We start from the raw sequence: 17,766 nt of genomic DNA on the forward strand, positions 1-17,766 counted from the left end.
GTAAATATAATTCTTTAGTTATCTCCTAACTTTTTTTTTTCTGATGAAAAATTCATGTTTTGAATATTTTAGCTCTCTCTTCCCTGAAGTGTATCACAACCAAATATGTTAAAACTGTAAATATTTCAAGAATTGTACCCAGAGGTCATTGGTTAGAGATGATTATTACAATTTTTGACCTGTTAGAATTATATCCCTCATTAAAACAGCCCAAGGGCTCAGGTATGATAAAAAGGCATAAATTAAAATGTTTAAAGGCACTGGTGATTATGTCTAATGATAATTAATAACACTATAGCACAACATTTTCCTAAAAGAACAAACAGTACGTTGCTGCTCTCACTGAGAGTTAGTCATTCTTTCTAAACTCTTTGAAACAGGTCTAGAACTCAGAATAATGTATCTTTGATGAGGAAAGATTTTGGAGGGTTCCTGAAAACACTGTTGTTGCAAGTCTGCCCCAGAATTGAGAAATTGGACTTAGCATAGAAAGAGAGTTTCTGTGTTGTTGTGCTCATGTTGGACTGTTATATAGCTATTCTGTTTTGAAAAGTATGCTCCAGTCAGTGAAATTTTAACCATGTGTGTGAGGGTGGCTGAATACAACAATGCCCAGCTAGAAATAGAGATTTTCAGTGCACTAATGGATTTGTTCTGGTCCCTTGTGCTCTTCTCAATGTCCTTCTGGGTCCTTCCCTGCTGGGCTAATTTTCAGAAGGCAGTGGAAGTGATTTCTACATTTCGGGGAAATGAATTCCTTGTCCACGCTGGTCTGATTGGACTAATGAGTGGCACAGAGTTATTGTCTGCCATCCACTCCATCACCAATTTGGTGAGTCACTCAGTCAGTCAGTTGTATTTATTAAACACTCATTGTTTGCAGAACACTGTACAAACACTTGGGAGAGTACAATATGACAATATAACAGACACATTCAGAGGAATAATTGAGAGTGATCCTGGGTACCTTTTCTGAAACAACCATAGGTGATGGATGAAGAAGATGATGATGATGATGAAAAATGATGGATAGAGAAGCAGTGTGGTTTAGTGGAAAGAGCACGGGCTTGGGAGTCAGAGGTCGTGAGTTCTAATCCTGGCTCCTCCACTTGTCTACTGTGTGACCTTGGGCAAGTCACTTAACTTCTCTGTGCCTCAGTTCCCTCATCTGTAAAATGAGGACTAAGACTGTGAGCCCTACATGGGACAACCTGATCACCTTGTATCTACCCCAGCACTTAGAACAGTGTTTGTCGCATAGTAAGTGTTTAAAAAATACCATCATTATTATTATTATTATGAAGAGATGCAAGTACCTTCTGCACAGTGTCAAATTCTGTCCCGTAGAGAAGGAGAATAATGTTAGGTTCAGGGAGCAGAGAATCTGGAAAACAGGAGTCCAGTTGCCTATACACGTTTATCAATCAATCAATCACTTGTTTCCGAAGATGACTCTACAAGTAATTCAATCCAGACCCTGACTGTGAGAGTTTGCCTAAAAAGGCTGATGCTTGCCAAATCCAACGGCTCCTACTCTGTCCTAATCCTCCTCGACCTCTCAGCTGCCTTTGACACTGTGGACCACCCTCTTCTTCTCAACACGCTATCTGACCTTGGCTTCACAGACTCCGTCCTCTCCTGGTTCTCCTCTTACCTCTCCGGTCGTTCTTTCTCGGTCTCTTTTGCAGGCTCCTCCTCCCCCTCCCATCCCCTCACTGTGGGGGTTCCCCAAGGTTCAGTGCTTGGTCCCCTTCTGTTCTCGATCTACACGCACTCCCTTGGTGACCTCATTCGCTCCCACGGCTTCAACTATCATCTCTACGCTGATGACACCCAGATCTACATCTCTGCCCCTGCTCTCTCCCCCTCTCTCCAGGCTTGCATCTCCTCCTGCCTTCAGGACATCTCCATCTGGATGTCCGCCCGCCACCTAAAGCTCAACATGTCGAAGACTGAGCTCCTTGTCTTCCCTCCCAAACCTTGCCCTCTCCCTGACTTTCCCACCTCTGTTGACGGCACTACCATCCTTCCCGTCTCACAAGCCCGCAACCTTGGTGTCATCCTCGACTCCGCTCTCTCATTCACCCCTCACATCCAAGCCGTCACCAAAACCTGCCGGTCTCAGCTCCGCAACATTGCCAAGATCCGCCCTTTCCTCTCCATCCATACCGCTACCCTGCTCGTTCAAGCTCTCATCCTATCCCGTCTGGACTACTGCACCAGCCTTCTCTCTGATCTCCCATCCTCGTGTCTCTCTCCACTTCAATCCATGCTTCATGCTGCTGCCCGGATTATCTTTGTCCAGAAACGCTCGAGGCATATCACTCCCCTCCTCAAAAATCTCCAGTGGCTACCAATCAATCTGCGCATCAGGCAGAAACTCCTCACCCTGGGCTTCAAGGCTGTCCATCACCTCGCCCCCTCCTACCTCACCTCCCTTCTCTCCTTCTACAGCCCAGTCCGCACCCTCCGCTCCTCCACCGCTGATCTCCTCACCGTACCTCACTCTAGCCTGTCCCGCCATTGACCCCCGGCCCACGTCATCCCCCGGGCCTGGAATGCCCTCCTTTCGCACATCCGCCAAGCTAGCTCTCTTCCTCCCTTCAAGGCCCTACTGAGAGCTCACCTCCTCCAGGAGGCCTTCCCAGACTGAGCCCCTTCCTTCCTCTCCCCCTCGTCCCCCTCTCCATCCCCCAATCTTACCTCCCTCCCTTCCCCACAGCACCTGTATATATGTATATATGTTTGTACATATTTTTTTACTCTATTTATTTAATTTATTTCTACATATCTATTCTATTTTATTTTGGTAGTATGTTTTGTTCTCTGTCTCCCCCTTTTAGACTGTGAGCCCACTGTTGGGTAGGGACTGTCTCTATATGTTGCCAATTTGTACTTCCCAAGCGCTTAGTACAGTGCTCTGCACATAGTAAGCGCTCAATAAATACGATTGATGATGATGATGATGATGATGATGCACAATCAATACTCTTCTCAACACTGTGGGCAGCTGAAGATCTAAGTTGGGATCTATGAATCAATCAACCATGGTATTTATTGAATATTTACACAGTGGAGTGCACAGTATTAAGTGCTTGGGAGAGTACTATATAGTACAGTGCTTAGAACAGTGCTTCGTACATTGTAAACACTTAATAAATGTCATCATTATTACAGTTGGTGGACTGATGACTTCCTCCCTACAGGGCCTGTCTCCTCTTTCACACCTGCCTCTTGTTAACCTGACCTTTGACCAGCCAAACAATCAATATTTCAATCATATTCATTGACTATTGACTAGTTGGCCTTCAAGGAGCACAATCTCTCCCCCATTTGCTGTCCTGCCTGTTGAGTCAGTCAGTCTGTCAATCATATTTATTGAGTGCTTAATGTGTGCAGAGCATTGTACTAAGTGCTTGAAAGAGTACAGTATAACATTACAACAGACACATTCCCTAACCACAACGAGCTTACAGTCTAGAGTGAGATTATGTGGGTCCTGAACAATTTATAATTGTTTGAAATTGTGTTCTATTATATTGGGTCTTTAAATCACTTGTTCAATTCTCTCTGATTTTGAGTCCCCATTCAATCAATCAGTGGTATATATTGAGTGCTTACTGAGTGCAGGATATTATACTAAGCAGTTGGCAGAGTACAATAGCTACTATATGCATATATATATAATGGCATTTATTAAGCAGTTATTATGTGCAAAGCACTGTTCTAAACGCTGGGGTGGTTACAAGGGGATGATCAGATTGTCCCACGGGGGGCTCACAGTCTTGATCTCCACTCTACAGATGAGGTAACTGAAGCCCAGAGAAGTTAAGTGACTTTCCCAAAGTCACACAGCTGACAATTGGCTGAGCTGGGATTTGAACCCATGACTTCTAACTCCAAAGCCCATGCCCTTTCCACTGAGCCACACTGCTTCTCTAGGTATGATCCCTTCCCTCAAGGATCTTACAGAACTACTTGGAAATCCCGCTGTCACCCATTCTCCTCAGATGTGCCACCCAGCAAAGAGTCTTGATGCGGACATTGCTTCAGTGCTGGCAGCGAGAGGTGGAGAGCCGGATCCTCATTAATAATAATCATAGCCCACCTATTGTGGAAGAGTGTTTTTAGGTGATGTTGGTGCCACTGTTCAAAAGGGTGGCTAGGTACTTATATTCATATAAAGTCCCTTGTAGAGCCCTGGATATACATGGAGAGAGGAAGATAGGTATAAGGAGAGAAAAAGAAAGAGATGGAGAAAAGGCACAAAAGAGTCCATTGTACAGATGATTGAGAAAAATTAAAGATTTTAGTTATAAAATATTTGTAAATCTCACTCTGCTAGCAACCTGCTATCATTCTAACAAGTTTTAGAGGAGTTGGAAACACTGTAACAAATCTGGTTGTAACAGGTGTTATCAAAATGTGAGAGAAAACATCTCAGTTCCTCATTTTGTCACAACTGTGAAGTGTTTGTACACTGATGATCCCTCTTAGCATCTCAGCTTCTCCTTAGCAGGGCATTTCAAAAATTAAAAGATTTAAAAATAAATAAATTAGCATAACTAGCAACATGCTTAATCAGAAGTTCCATCCAATCTGAAATTAACCAGTCCTCCTAACACCTCAAAATTAACTGCTTGAAACCTCATCTTTGTAGCATAATTGAGGTGAAGAAACACTGAATGAAACTGTTTCATGACAATAAAATTTTTCTCACGAATTGTAAGACTTTCAGAACTGGCCTTATCTGCCACAATCAATCAACCAGTCGCATTTATTGAACAGTGACTGGGTATTGAGCACTGTATTAAATTCTTGGGTGAGCAAAATGAGATATTAGACTTGAATGCCTACCACTGAAGGGTTTATAATCTAGCAGGAAAGGCAGACACTAAATTAAAAATAGAAGAAAGTAGTATAGTTTATAATATATGTACATACATGTTATAGGGAGTTTGTGTTTACTTAAGTGCTTTAATATAAGGTGAGGAGATTATAAATTAACCGGAGAATGTATCACATAAGCAGTAGATGTTATTACACTGAGAAATCCCATTGAATGAATATTGTAGGTAATTGTGAACACACCTCGTTAAAGGCTGCAATCTGAGAAGGTCTTGAAAGTGAGGTAGTTAACATGTATCATCACCAGCATCAAAAATTGTATGTTCACATAAACAGAAATGATGCTATTTAATACCATAAAGTTTGAAAGACAAAATCCTGAATCTGAGGAATTCATAGGATTATAAAACAGAAATCCATCTTTGAGGTGAAGCATTCCATTCTAACCTTGAACTAGAGCCCTGTGGACATTTTTTTAAAACAAGCTTTCCTGTATCTGCCTAATTTTGGAGAAACCTAAAGAAATCACTATGGCAAATGACTTTTTTTTGCCTGCTACGTCTGCCTACTTTTTATTTTTTATTGGTAGCAAAGGAACCTATGAATTAATCTCTCTGAGTTTAAGTTTATTCACCAGATCACACACAGATTAATTCTGCTTAAAAGACCAAGGTGCAAATTCCCCCTGACACCCTATTCCATTCATCCATCCATCCATCCATTCATCCATTCATCCATCCTTTTCTCCTCTCTCATTTTTCAATCTCTCCTTTTCCTTTCATGTTCTTCTCATACTGTATCACCTGATTTCAGAACACACTCCACACTGTCCTCCCTGTTCCAATCCCTCCCCTCCCATCTCTCTCCAAGGCCCTCCTTGTTCTTTCCCGTGTTTCAAAAATGGCAAAAATATATTCTAGAAGAGCTGTTCAGGCTGTGTCAATAATGATAATACTTGTGGAGTTTGTTAAGCACTTGCTTTGTGCCAAATACTATGGTAGATGCAGTGCTATCAATTCAGACAGTCTCCGACTCACATGGGACTCACAGTCTAGGGGCTAAAAGACCGGTTATTAATCCACAATTACAGATGAGGCAAGAGGTGTAAGAGGAATTAGAAGCTAAGTCTCTTGATTCCCCATCCTGTACTCTTTCCATTATGCTTTGCTGTTTCTCACGCTGTGTTTCTCTCCTTCCTAGGTCCCTGCACTGGCTACCACTTTCCCAGAGTATCAAATCCCAACTCCTGATTGTTAAGGGCACTTCTCACATGATCTAGTAGCATCTATGGCCCACCCACCGCTTAGCTAGAGTGAAGGGAACCATCCCATTACAGCTTCCTGTGGAGCACAGTGCTGCTGATCTTTCTGGCTCTTTTCTCAGGTCCCCAGGACGATCCTGGGTGAGACCTGCTCCACATTAAACCTTGGTGAACAATAGCAATTTATTGGGCTTTTTTTATGCTGTTGTTAAGTGCTTACTCTGTGCCAGGCTCTGTACTAAGCACTGGGGTAGGTATAATCTAACCAGGTTGGATACAGTCCCTGTCCCGCATGGGGCTCACAGAGACACAGAGATGTTAAGTGACTTTCCCGAGGACACAATGTTAAGTGACGCCCAAGGACACACAGCAGGCAAGTGGTGAAACAGAGATTAGAACCCAGGTCCTTCTGACTTCTATCCTCTGAACTTCTCTCCTGCCTGCACTGATTAAATAGCACAATTAACATTGCTGGGTTGTTACATTCTCTTAGTCACAGGGTTGGGGAGGAAGGCTGGACATGGAATTGTGGATGACAGAGGTTGGATGGAGCTGAGGGATTCCTTCCACCGCCATAATTGTTAGAACTCATCATCCATAAACACATCCAGGTAAGGAGCACTTGATTCTGGTCTGCCAGGGTTAAATGTTCCATTGGGAATGCCTATTGGGTTTTCCCTCTGATTTGGGTTATCGATACTTGTAGGTGCTTTCCACTTTAACCAACATCTTGAAAAGCAGGCTTAGTAATTCGAAACAGCCCAGTGCAATCACGGTGAGAAAATTCACCTGCCCTTTTTGAACTTGGAAACATACTGAGTCTCGTTCTTGTGTCTTTAGCATTCCTCACATTCATATCTCTGCCTGGCATCCTGAATTTGTTATATATATTTCCTGACAAGTGTAAGGCACAAAGTTAAGGAGAGATGCCCATTTGGCCTTCGTTTTATTGCTGATTGTTCCCGCAATGTTTGTCTTTGTTCTGATGTTTGCTTTTGGGTAAGGGCTTAGCCCCTGTGGTTCACCCAGATATACCCTGGAGTCTGCCGTCCTTCGAACCTCTCTCCTGGCTGCACTGATTGGACAGCGTAATTAAAAGTCGGTGCAAGGTTTTGAGATGTGTGCACTAATGACAGAACTATCTGAAATTAGGACTTGAGTAATGAAGTGTTCAGGGACACGCAGGCTGGTATTTGTTATGCATTTTAATGGTAGAACTTTTCCGCTAATTGGAAGCTAACTAAACCCCTTGGACACATTTCAAGTCACGTCGGCATTGTTTGTCCCCAAGGATTCGGATAGGCCACGCAGCTTAGTACTGCCTTTTTCTATCTTAATTACCACATTGAGTTGGGCTAATTTAGGTTGACTTTAGGGGCATGTAGTATGGCTATAACCGAAGCAAGAGTTTTTCTGTAAGCAGCAGAATCAAATTCAACTGCTTCTCATTTGCAAATAAATCATCTATGAAAAAGGTAAATATGAAATTATTTCTGAAAATGTAGTAATGCCTTTCATGGAGTGTTTTGGAAAAAGCTAAGTAATAATTATACTATGGTGACCCTCTTGAACAAGGAGAGACATGGAAACCACAGGTCAAATGTGGTTAGTTGTACATTTTTATGTGTCATATATTAGGATGGAAAAAAATACTATGGTCTCTTTAGTAATGATGCCTATCACACAACCAGAGGATTGAAAAAGTTCAGAGAAAAGATTGGATTCTATATCTGATGGGCCCTTAGTGGGGAAAAAAATACAGTTCAAACTCCAAATATGAGAGTTTTATGTATTTATTTATTTTTTACAGATGACCTAGTGAACATATCCCGACCTGAATTTCACCATATAAATCCTCTCAAAAGGGAAATGGAAAATCGAGTTCCAGATTCTACCACTCATGGTTGGTGATGACCAATTAATAACATCGGACTTGGTAATGTGAACTGGGGATTCCTAAAAATTAGGTGGTAAACTCCTGTGAGCAAGGAATTTATGCTTTGGCTCTATTATAGTAGAATATCTTTACACTCAGTTGGCACTCAATAAATACTAGTGTTTGACTGTACCAAAACATCACTTTTTATTTCACTGAGCAACCAAAAAAGAACATGGTGAGTAATCCTCTTACTGTTTTATGCCTGAAATGTTGAAATAATGTAATACAAAAAACTGGGGGAGACGCAAGAGAAGAGAGGAAACGCAGAACTCACAGAAGCTAGAGAGAGACCAGTCAATCAATCAATAATGTTATTTAAGGTAGCAACTACTGAAGGTTAAAAACTGGACAAAAGGTTGGGAAAAATACAACCACAGCAAGACACATTACTTCCCTCAAGAACCTTAAAATTTAATGGATGGGGAGAAAGAGATGATTTACAAATAGTGAAAGCAGGAGGAAAAATAAGAATATAAGGAGAAGTAGGATAAATGTATCAAGATGCTATAGCTAACTAAATAATTGAATTCATCAATCAGTCAATGGTAGTTACTGAGTGCTCACTGTGTACAGAGTTCTGTATTAACTGCTTGGGAGAGTATAATACAACAGAGTTGGAAGACAAGTTCCCTGACCACAAGGACCTTACAGTCTAGAGAGGGAGAGGGACATTGAGACAAATAAAATCAAGGATACGTACATAAATGTTGTGGGACTGAGGGTGGTGTGAATATCAAGCACTAAAAGGGTACTGATACAAGCATGTAGGTGATGGAGAAAAGAGATGGAGCAGGGAAAAAGGGGGCTTAGTCAGGGAAGGCCTCTTGGAGGAGTTATGGCTTTAATAAGGCTTTGAAGTTGGAGAGAGTGGTGGAGTGTCATGTATGGAGGAGGAGGCAGTTCTGTAAATGCTATTATTACTACTATTATTCTGGATTTTAGATATCAATCAATCACTCGTATTGATTGAGAAACAGGAGAAGCAGCATGGTTTAGTGAAAAGAGCATGGGCTTGGGAGTCGGAAGTCCTGGGTTCTAATCCCACCTCTGCCACTTACCAGCTATGGGACTTTGGGCAAGTCACTTAACTTCTCTGTGCCTCAGTTACCTCATCTGTAAAGTGGGGACTGAGACTATGAGCCCCACATGGGACAACCTGCATACCTTGTACCTACCCTAAAGCGTGGCTCAGTGGAAAGAGGCCGGGCTTTGGAGTCAGAGGTTGTGGGTTCAAATCCCGGCTCTGTCAATTGTCAGCTTTGTGACTTTGGGCAAGTCACTTAACTTCTCTGGGCCTCAGTTACCTCATCTGTAAAATGGGGATTAAGACTGTGAGGCCCCCGTGGGACAACCTGATCACCTCGTAACCTCTCCAGTGCTTAGAACAGTGCTTTGCACATAGTAAGTGCTTAAGAAATGCCATTATTATTATTATTATTATTACCCTAGTGCTTAGAACAGTGCTTGGCACATCATAAGCACTTAACAAGTACCATCATTAACAAATTAATTTATTTATTGAGCACTTACTGTGTGCAGAGCACAGTACTAATCACTTGAGAGAATACTACACAACAATATAGACACATTCCCTGCCCCCAGTGAGCTTACAGTCTAAAGGGGAAAACAGGCATTAATATAAATAAAAACATATCTATATTTTATTTTATTGACAAGCCCTTAGGTGTCTTTGTTCTCAATTTAGGTTGTCCTTGTGGTCTATCTAGACCTGTCTTTCTTATATGGTTAGTTTGAGGTTGGAGCTTTCATTGCAACCTGCGTTTGGAGAATTTCACTATTTTAGTCTCTATGGTGGAAGTCATGAAAAATATCGTTGTTGTTCATTTTGACCATTTTAGTTAAGCCTTAGTTCTAGAGGGATGTCTTACTTCTAGACTTCTAGAGTTTGGTTTATCTCAAAAAACTAACGGAAAGCCATTACTTTAATTGCAAATATTGAACTGTTTTGAAGAAGGATTTTACAAAGCAATATCTTTAGCGCCTCTTTAAGTCAGCATGAAAGTTCATTGGATGAACACTTCTATAAAATCATCACTCATATTAATAAACACTTGACAGAGCAGCATGTCTTCCCCCCAAACCTGAAAATATTTACAGAGTTTAAAAAACAAACACAAATAAATTATTTTGATCAAACAGAAGATGCACTGCTAAATACATATTCCCACTCTTGGGTTATTCTTAAGAAGATAAAAGATCCAATATCTCATATCTCTCTGTGGAGTATTCCAAAGCACAGCAGTAGGTCCCTTTGAGATGGTTTGGAAAGAGGTACTGTAATGGCCCAACAATTTCAAAGCAGCATGCTGTGCTTTATAGAGACGGTCAATGTACAGCAATTCATGGAAAATGCTGCAGAGTTTTAAATGCCAGAAGATTCTAAAAATCAATCGTCTGCTTGATCAGGAGACATTGACTAAAGGAAGAGTGATAGAAGCCAAGGCAAAACTGTGTGATGTATCAAAGACCGGGCAGCTGAATTACAGGAAAGTGATAAGGCAATGCAAAACTGAAGAATTTAGATGAGGCGAAGGACAGAGCAAACCTTACAAATGCAGAAAGTACAAAAAATAATGTATAAATATTTTATCCTGAAAAAAAATTGACCATATGTCAAGGAAAAAAAAAAGGGAGAAGATCAGTGAAGGCATCTTTGACATTCAAGGGTTTCATTTCACTCCTGTTAGGTGCTAAATCTTAAATACATAAAATATAAATAGATCCTGATTTGGGACCAAATCAAATGATTAGCATCTTATCCTGAGTTTAGTAAAGTTTGCCAAATTTTCTTAGGGCATTTAGTAATCAGAATTCTCCAAGAACTTTGGCAAAGCAAACATGTAAGTATAGGCAGCAAGACGAGGCAAGCTCAGTATTATTTGGTTTGAGGATTTTGCACTCCATATATTAAAATAAGTGACAGATCCAGCTTTGAAGTTCGAGGATTAAAGACCAATACAGTGAAATGCTTCTGTGTGGATAGTAATACCCTCCGTGAAAATGACAAATGGCTTTTAGGTGTTGTAATGCATGGTAAGAACAGTTCACTGGAGTCAGCAGGTTTAGGGATATGGTGCAGACTAGAGATTCATTCATTCAGTCTTATTTATTGAGCACCTAATGTGTGAAGAGCACTGTACTAAGCTCTTGGAAAGTACAATTCAGCAATAAAGACAGTCTCTGCCCACACCGGCCTGACAGTCTAGAAAGGGGGAGACAGATATCAAAACAAGTAAACAGTCATCAATGTAAATAACAGAATTATAGACATGTACATATCAATCAATCAATCGTATTTATTGAGCGCTTACTGTGTGCAGAGCACTGTACTAAGTGCTTGGGAAGTACAAGTTGGCAACATATAGAGACAGTCCCTACCCAACAGTGGGCTCACAGTCTAAAAGAAGTCTTTCATATATGCACAAGTGCTTTGGGGAGGGGGGTAGAACAAAGGGAGAAATTCAGGGTGACACAGAGGGAAGCGGGAGCTGAGGAAAAGGGGGACTTAGTCTGGGAAGGCTCCTTGGAGGAGGTGAACCTTCAGTAGGGCTTTGAAGAGGGGAAGTGTGATTGGTGGATTTGAGGAAGGAGGGCATTCCAGGCCAGAGGTAGGACGTGGGCCAGGGGTCGATGATGGGACAGATGAGAACGAGGCACAGTGAGAAGGTTAGCACCAGATGAGTGGAGTGTGCAGGCTGGGCTGTAGAAGGAGAGAAGAGAGGTGAGGTAAGAAGGGGCAAGGTGTTGGAGAGCTCTGAAGCCAATAGTGAGGGCTTCTTGTTTGGTACAGAGATTGACAGTCAACCACTGGAGATTTTTGAAGAGCAGGGGTGACATACCCAGAACGTTTCTGTAGAAAGATAATCTGGGCAGCAGAGCGAAGTATAGACTGAAGTGGGGAGAGACAGGAGGTTGGGAGGTCAGAAAGGAGGCTGATGCAGTAATGAAGTCGGGATAGGATGGGTGATTGTACTAACATGGTAACGGTTTGGATGGAGAGGAAAGGGCGGATCTTGGCAACATTGTTAAGGTGAGACTGGCAGGCTTTGGTAACAGATCGGATATGTGGGGTGAATGAGGGAGTGGGGTCAAGGGTGACACCCAGGTTGGGAGCTTGTGAGATGGGAAGGATGGCTATGCCATCCACAGTGACAGGAAAGTCAGGGAGAGGACAGGGTTTGGGAGGGAAGATAAGGAGCTCAGTCTTGGACATGTTGAATTTTAAGTGGTGGGAGAACATCCAGGTGGAGACGTCCTCAAGGCAGGAGATGTGAGCCTGGAGAGGGAGAGAGAGAACCAGGAGGAGATATAGATTTGGGTGTCATCCGCATAGAGATGATAGTTGAAGCTGTGGGAGCAAATGAGTTCTCCAAGGGAATGAGTGTAGATGGAGAATTGCAGGGGACCGAGAACTGAACCTTGAGGCACCCCTACAGTGCCTAACCGAAACTGAAATGTTAAAGATTTTAGAAAAGTGTTTTAAACGTTTGTCATCGACTGATACTGATGAAAAACTAGGTACCATTCCATTATTCAAAATTTTCTACCTGCTCTTTCCAAGTTGTAGCATTACCTGCATTTTGTTGCTAGAGAAACTAGAATTAAGCCTTACTTTTTCTTAGCTATCAATACGATAAATCATCTGGCTCAGATAGATATACGATGAGTGGTAGAAATATGGTGACAATTTAAGAATTTAAAGCAAACTGGGTTGCTTTTGTAATTTTCTTTAATCATCAAGGCTCCAAAATAATAATTATGTTACTGCTTAAGTGTCTATTATGTGCCAATCACTCTGCTAATCATTGGGCTAGATACAAGATAATACATTCAAGCACAGTTCCTATCCTAAATGGAGTTAAAATTTTAAGTAGGAGAAAGAAAAGACATTTAATACTTGTACCATAAACATGCATAGAGAAGCAGCGTGGCTCAGTGGAACGAGCCCGGGCTTTGGAGTCAGAGGTCACGGGTTCAAACCCAGGCTCTGCCAATTGTCAGCTGTGTGACTTTGGGGAAGTCACTTCAATTCTCTGGGCCTCAGTTACCTCACCTGTAAAATGGGGATTAAGACTGTGAGCCCCCCGTGGGACAATCTAATCACCTTGTAACCTCCCCAGCACTTAGAACAGTGCTTTGCACATAGAGAGTGCCTAATAAATGCCATTATTATTATATGCCATAAGTGACTTCTGAGTTCTGTAGCAAGTGCTCTCTGTTCAATCAATCAATGATATTTATTGAGTAACATACTGTGTGCAGGGAACTGTAGTAAGCACCGGAGAGAGTACAATAGGGATGGTAAATATCTCTCCTCACAAGGAGCTTGCATTCTAGAGGACTGCCTTTTAATTGACTTTGTCCAGTACACAGCACTAAATAAATAGAATAATCTGTGCTGTAGTTCAAGATGTTGGCTTCCTAAAGTAGCGTCCCAGTTGACCAGCTCCACAGTCTCTGTGTTCCCATTCATTACGCACTACTCTACCAGCCATGATCATCATCCAGGACCCAGAACTGAAACAGCATTCATTCATTCAACTGTATTTACTGAGCGCTTACTGTGTGCAGATCACTGTACTAAGCGCTTGGGAAGTACAAGTTGGCAACATATAGAGACGGTCCCTACCCAACAGTGGGCTCACAGCACTGCTGAAGTTTCAATAGCTGTCTGCTTTCGTGCTTGTGTCAATGCTATGCCTTTGATTTTATGGGGGTTTTTTACATCAGTCAATCGTATTTATTGAGCGCTTACTGTGTGCAGAGCCACAGACGCCCGGGACTCTGTTTTACATGTATTCATTCAGGCAATCGTATTTATTGAGCACTTACTATGTACAGATGCTTACTATGATTACTTACACAATTACAATGGGTAGTACTATATGTCTTCTAGACTGTGAGCCCGTTGTTGGGTAGGGACCATCTCTATATGTTGCCAACCTGTACTTTCCAAGTGCTTAGTACAGTGCTCTGCACACAGTAAGCACTCAATAAATACGATTGAATGAATGTATGCTTGCTATTTATTCATTGCCCAGGCATTTCTATGTGTGCCTTGGTCATTAGGATCTCTAAGATATTATTCAATTCAATTTAATCATATGTGCTTACTGTGTGCACAGCACTGTACTAACAGTTTGGGAAACTACAGTACAATAATAGAGACAATCCCTGCCCACAGTGAGCTCACAGTCTAGAGTGGGGGAGACAGACATCAATACAAATAAACAGACATCGATAAAAGTAAATGAAATTGCAAACATATGCATAAGTGATGTGGGACTGGGAGAGAGGGGAAGAGCAAAGAGAGCAGTCAGGATGACGTGGAAGGGAATGGGAGATGAAAAATAATGGTGCTTTGTTTGTACATGTTTGTACATATTTATTGTTTGTACATATTTATTACTCCATTTATTTATTTTACTTGTACATATCTATTCTATTTATTTTATTTTGTTAGTATGTTTGGTTTTGTTCTCTGTCTCCCCCTTTTAGACTGTGAGCCCACTGTTGGGTAGGGACTGTCTCTATATGTTGCCGACTTGTACTTCCCAAGTGCTTAGTACAGTGCTCTGCACACAGTAAGAGCTCAATAAATACGATTGATTGATTGATAGTAGGGAAGGCCGCATAGGAGATTCATTCATTCATTCAATCGTATTTCAGTGCTTACTGTGTGCAGAGCACTAAGCGCTTGGGAAGTACTGGTTGGGAACATATAGAGACAGTTCCTACCCAACAGTGGGCTCACGGTCTAGAAGATGTGCCTTCAGTAAGGCTTTAAAGGGGGGCAGAGTAATTGTCATTCCTCATACACGTCAGTCATGAAAATAAGGCCAACAGAAGGAGGAAGAGAGGCTGGCATGCTTATATTATAGATTAATCGTTATCACCCTCAGCATCAGTTTGTGCTGAGTACTTACTATGTCCCCCTCTCAGGGTCGCACCTGGAGAGTTTCCAGTACTCTACCAGTTTCGGCTATGAGAGGGAGAGTCAAGCAGAGGCCTACCCACTCCATTCCTACCTTGGCCAGTGGAAAGCAATCTGCTACAAGTCAAAACTCACCCATGCTGGGCAGCAGCGGCATGGGAGAGAGTAGAGGATGGAGACTTGAGTTTACTGCGTGGAAGGCGGCAATGGTAAGCCACTTCCGTATTTTTACCAAGAAAACTCTATGGATACACTACAAGAATGATTGCAGATGGAGAGCGGGGCGTTCAGGGAGAGATGTGCCCGTGGTGTTACTATGGATCCAAAATGACTCGATGGCATAAGACAAGAAAAGACTTGCAATGTGCTAAATACTGTGCTAAAGGATTGGGAACACAAAGTAGACGCAGGATTCATGATTTCTGCCCTAAAATGGCTGACATTCTAAAGTACTGTACATTCGTCTATTTCATCTACTTTGGCTGTTGCTGTACTATTTGCTATGCATTTTTTATTTTAATTAATCTTTTCATTTTACACTTGGGTCCTGTGGCTGTAAAACAAAGAACACAATTTAATGAAGCAAAGAAATGAATAGACGGGGATCGCCTGATGACATGCGTATTTCTAGATCTCTGTAGAATTCAATGACTGTTGAAGAAGACCTTGATAATTCTGGAGGACTTGAAGTTAAGTTGGGAAGTGATCAAATCCAGAACGAAGATTTCCACAGGGCTACACCAGGTTGAGATCCAATAGGCAAAGGGAAAGGGAGAATCAGTAAATAGGAAAGGAGAGGACAATGGGCAAACATACATGATAATCTGCTCCTAGATTAGATAGAGCCCCAGATCAGACTATAGGGTTAGCTATTCTCTTTTAGAAAAAGAAACAGATTTTTCCCAGGAGCACCAGTGCATGAAATGTATAAAAGAGATTCAATGTTCTTATTTTCCAAATGAAAATTAGTCTACCTTTCTAAAGTTCTGAGTTACATGAATAATACAGTACTGAATTATTTTGACAGGACACTGCTTACATTTGCAGTACAATTTATCTCTTCAGCATGTGAATTTAAATGATGAACCTTAAAATTACAGTGTGGTCATTGTAAGAAATGCACACATCTGCCAATATTTGGGGAGTATGTTAAGAATTTGGAGAGTGGCATCAATCCTTTTCAGCTACTAGAAAAGTGATGGGCGCAAGCTTGTGTTGGGCCACTAAATGATATTGTTACAGTGCTTATTTCCAAAAACACCAGAGGGTCCAGTCAACTGTGGGGCATAGTAGTGATGGTGGCCTTGTAAAAGTTTGTTAGAAGTAGGAACCATGACAGAAGTGATTAGAAAGATTTGCACAGCTGGAGTTTTCCCCAGATACCCTGCTGATACTTTCTGAATCCTCATGAGACACCGTATCCTCAGGCCTTCAGACATTTCTTATGGGGACAGCAGAATGGATGTCGTATTTTTTGATGATGATAATGATGAAAATAAACACTGTGGCATTTGTTAAAGACTTACTACGTGGCAAGAGTGGTCCTAAACATTGGGGTAGATACAGTATAAAACAGATCAAACAGTTCCTGTGCCACAAGGGGCTTATAGTCTGAGGGCATGGAGACGATCTACTTAATCTCCATTTTACCAGATGAGGAAACTGAAGCACAGAGACGGTAAACTACTTGCCCAAGGTCAGAAGTAGTCGGGTGGCAGAACTGAGATTCACACCCAGGTCTCCTGACCTCTGGCCTCTGCTTATTCCACTGAGCCATCAACTGCTTTTCATGTTGTAATAGGACTTATTTGTTGCTAGAGAAAACAAAATTTAAACTTAGTTCCTCTGAGGTATCAGTACTTCAGATGATCTTGCACAGATGATGCCGGCAAATATAGTGAAGTTAATTATGAATAGTTGAAAGTTATTTATCTTTATGGTTAAACTGCATGTTTTGTTTTGTTGTCTGTCTCCCCCTTCTAGACTGTGAATCTGTTGTTGGGTAGGGACCATCTCTATATGTTGCCGACTCGTACTTCCCACTCGTGAATTTCCAACTCACAACTCCTTTGGCATAACCAACTAACCATCATAATCAGCCACTCATCACCGATAATCAGCCAATATCCTTTTGAGGTGATTTAGTAGAATAATGGTGGCTAGCCGCTGATTGATGATTGAGGTCCATATCTTCTAAAATCTCAATACATGATTTGATAAATTCCTGTGTTGATTCTTTCAGATGACAGCTCCCCACAGTTCCTTTGCTTGTAGGCCAAGAAGGAATACTGAAATCAGATCACAGTTGTCAAAATGCATCTATCATCTTGTCGGAATCAAAGAAGGCCCTTTGGACCTGATTGGACTTCTTCTGGCCTGAAGGGAAAGCTAAGTGCATTTTGGTAGCTTGCTAAAAGAAAGGTTAGAAAGCAGACTTTGGAAACTACAAGGGAATCTTTCTGTTTTCTAATGCAGGTAAGGATCTATCCAGAATTCTTCTGATTACTGACTTTTAAAAAATGTAATCAACAAGGCATTATCCACATCTCAGTGTGGCTTCTGACTTAAATGCATCACAGAAGAAGCTATTTTTGCAAAATGACAGAGAACACCAAGACTTGTAACTTTACAAGAAGACACTAACTTTATTAAATGATCTGATAGCATCAGTTAGCCAGGGCTCCAGAAATTCCTAATTAAATTGGGCTGTCTGGGGAAATTCCTCAAGATCCTCAGACAACTGACAGAATGATTGGTAGTGTC

Source organism: Tachyglossus aculeatus, chromosome 5, assembly GCF_015852505.1.
Source record: "Tachyglossus aculeatus isolate mTacAcu1 chromosome 5, mTacAcu1.pri, whole genome shotgun sequence".
Classification (NCBI taxonomy): Eukaryota; Metazoa; Chordata; class Mammalia; order Monotremata; family Tachyglossidae; genus Tachyglossus; species Tachyglossus aculeatus.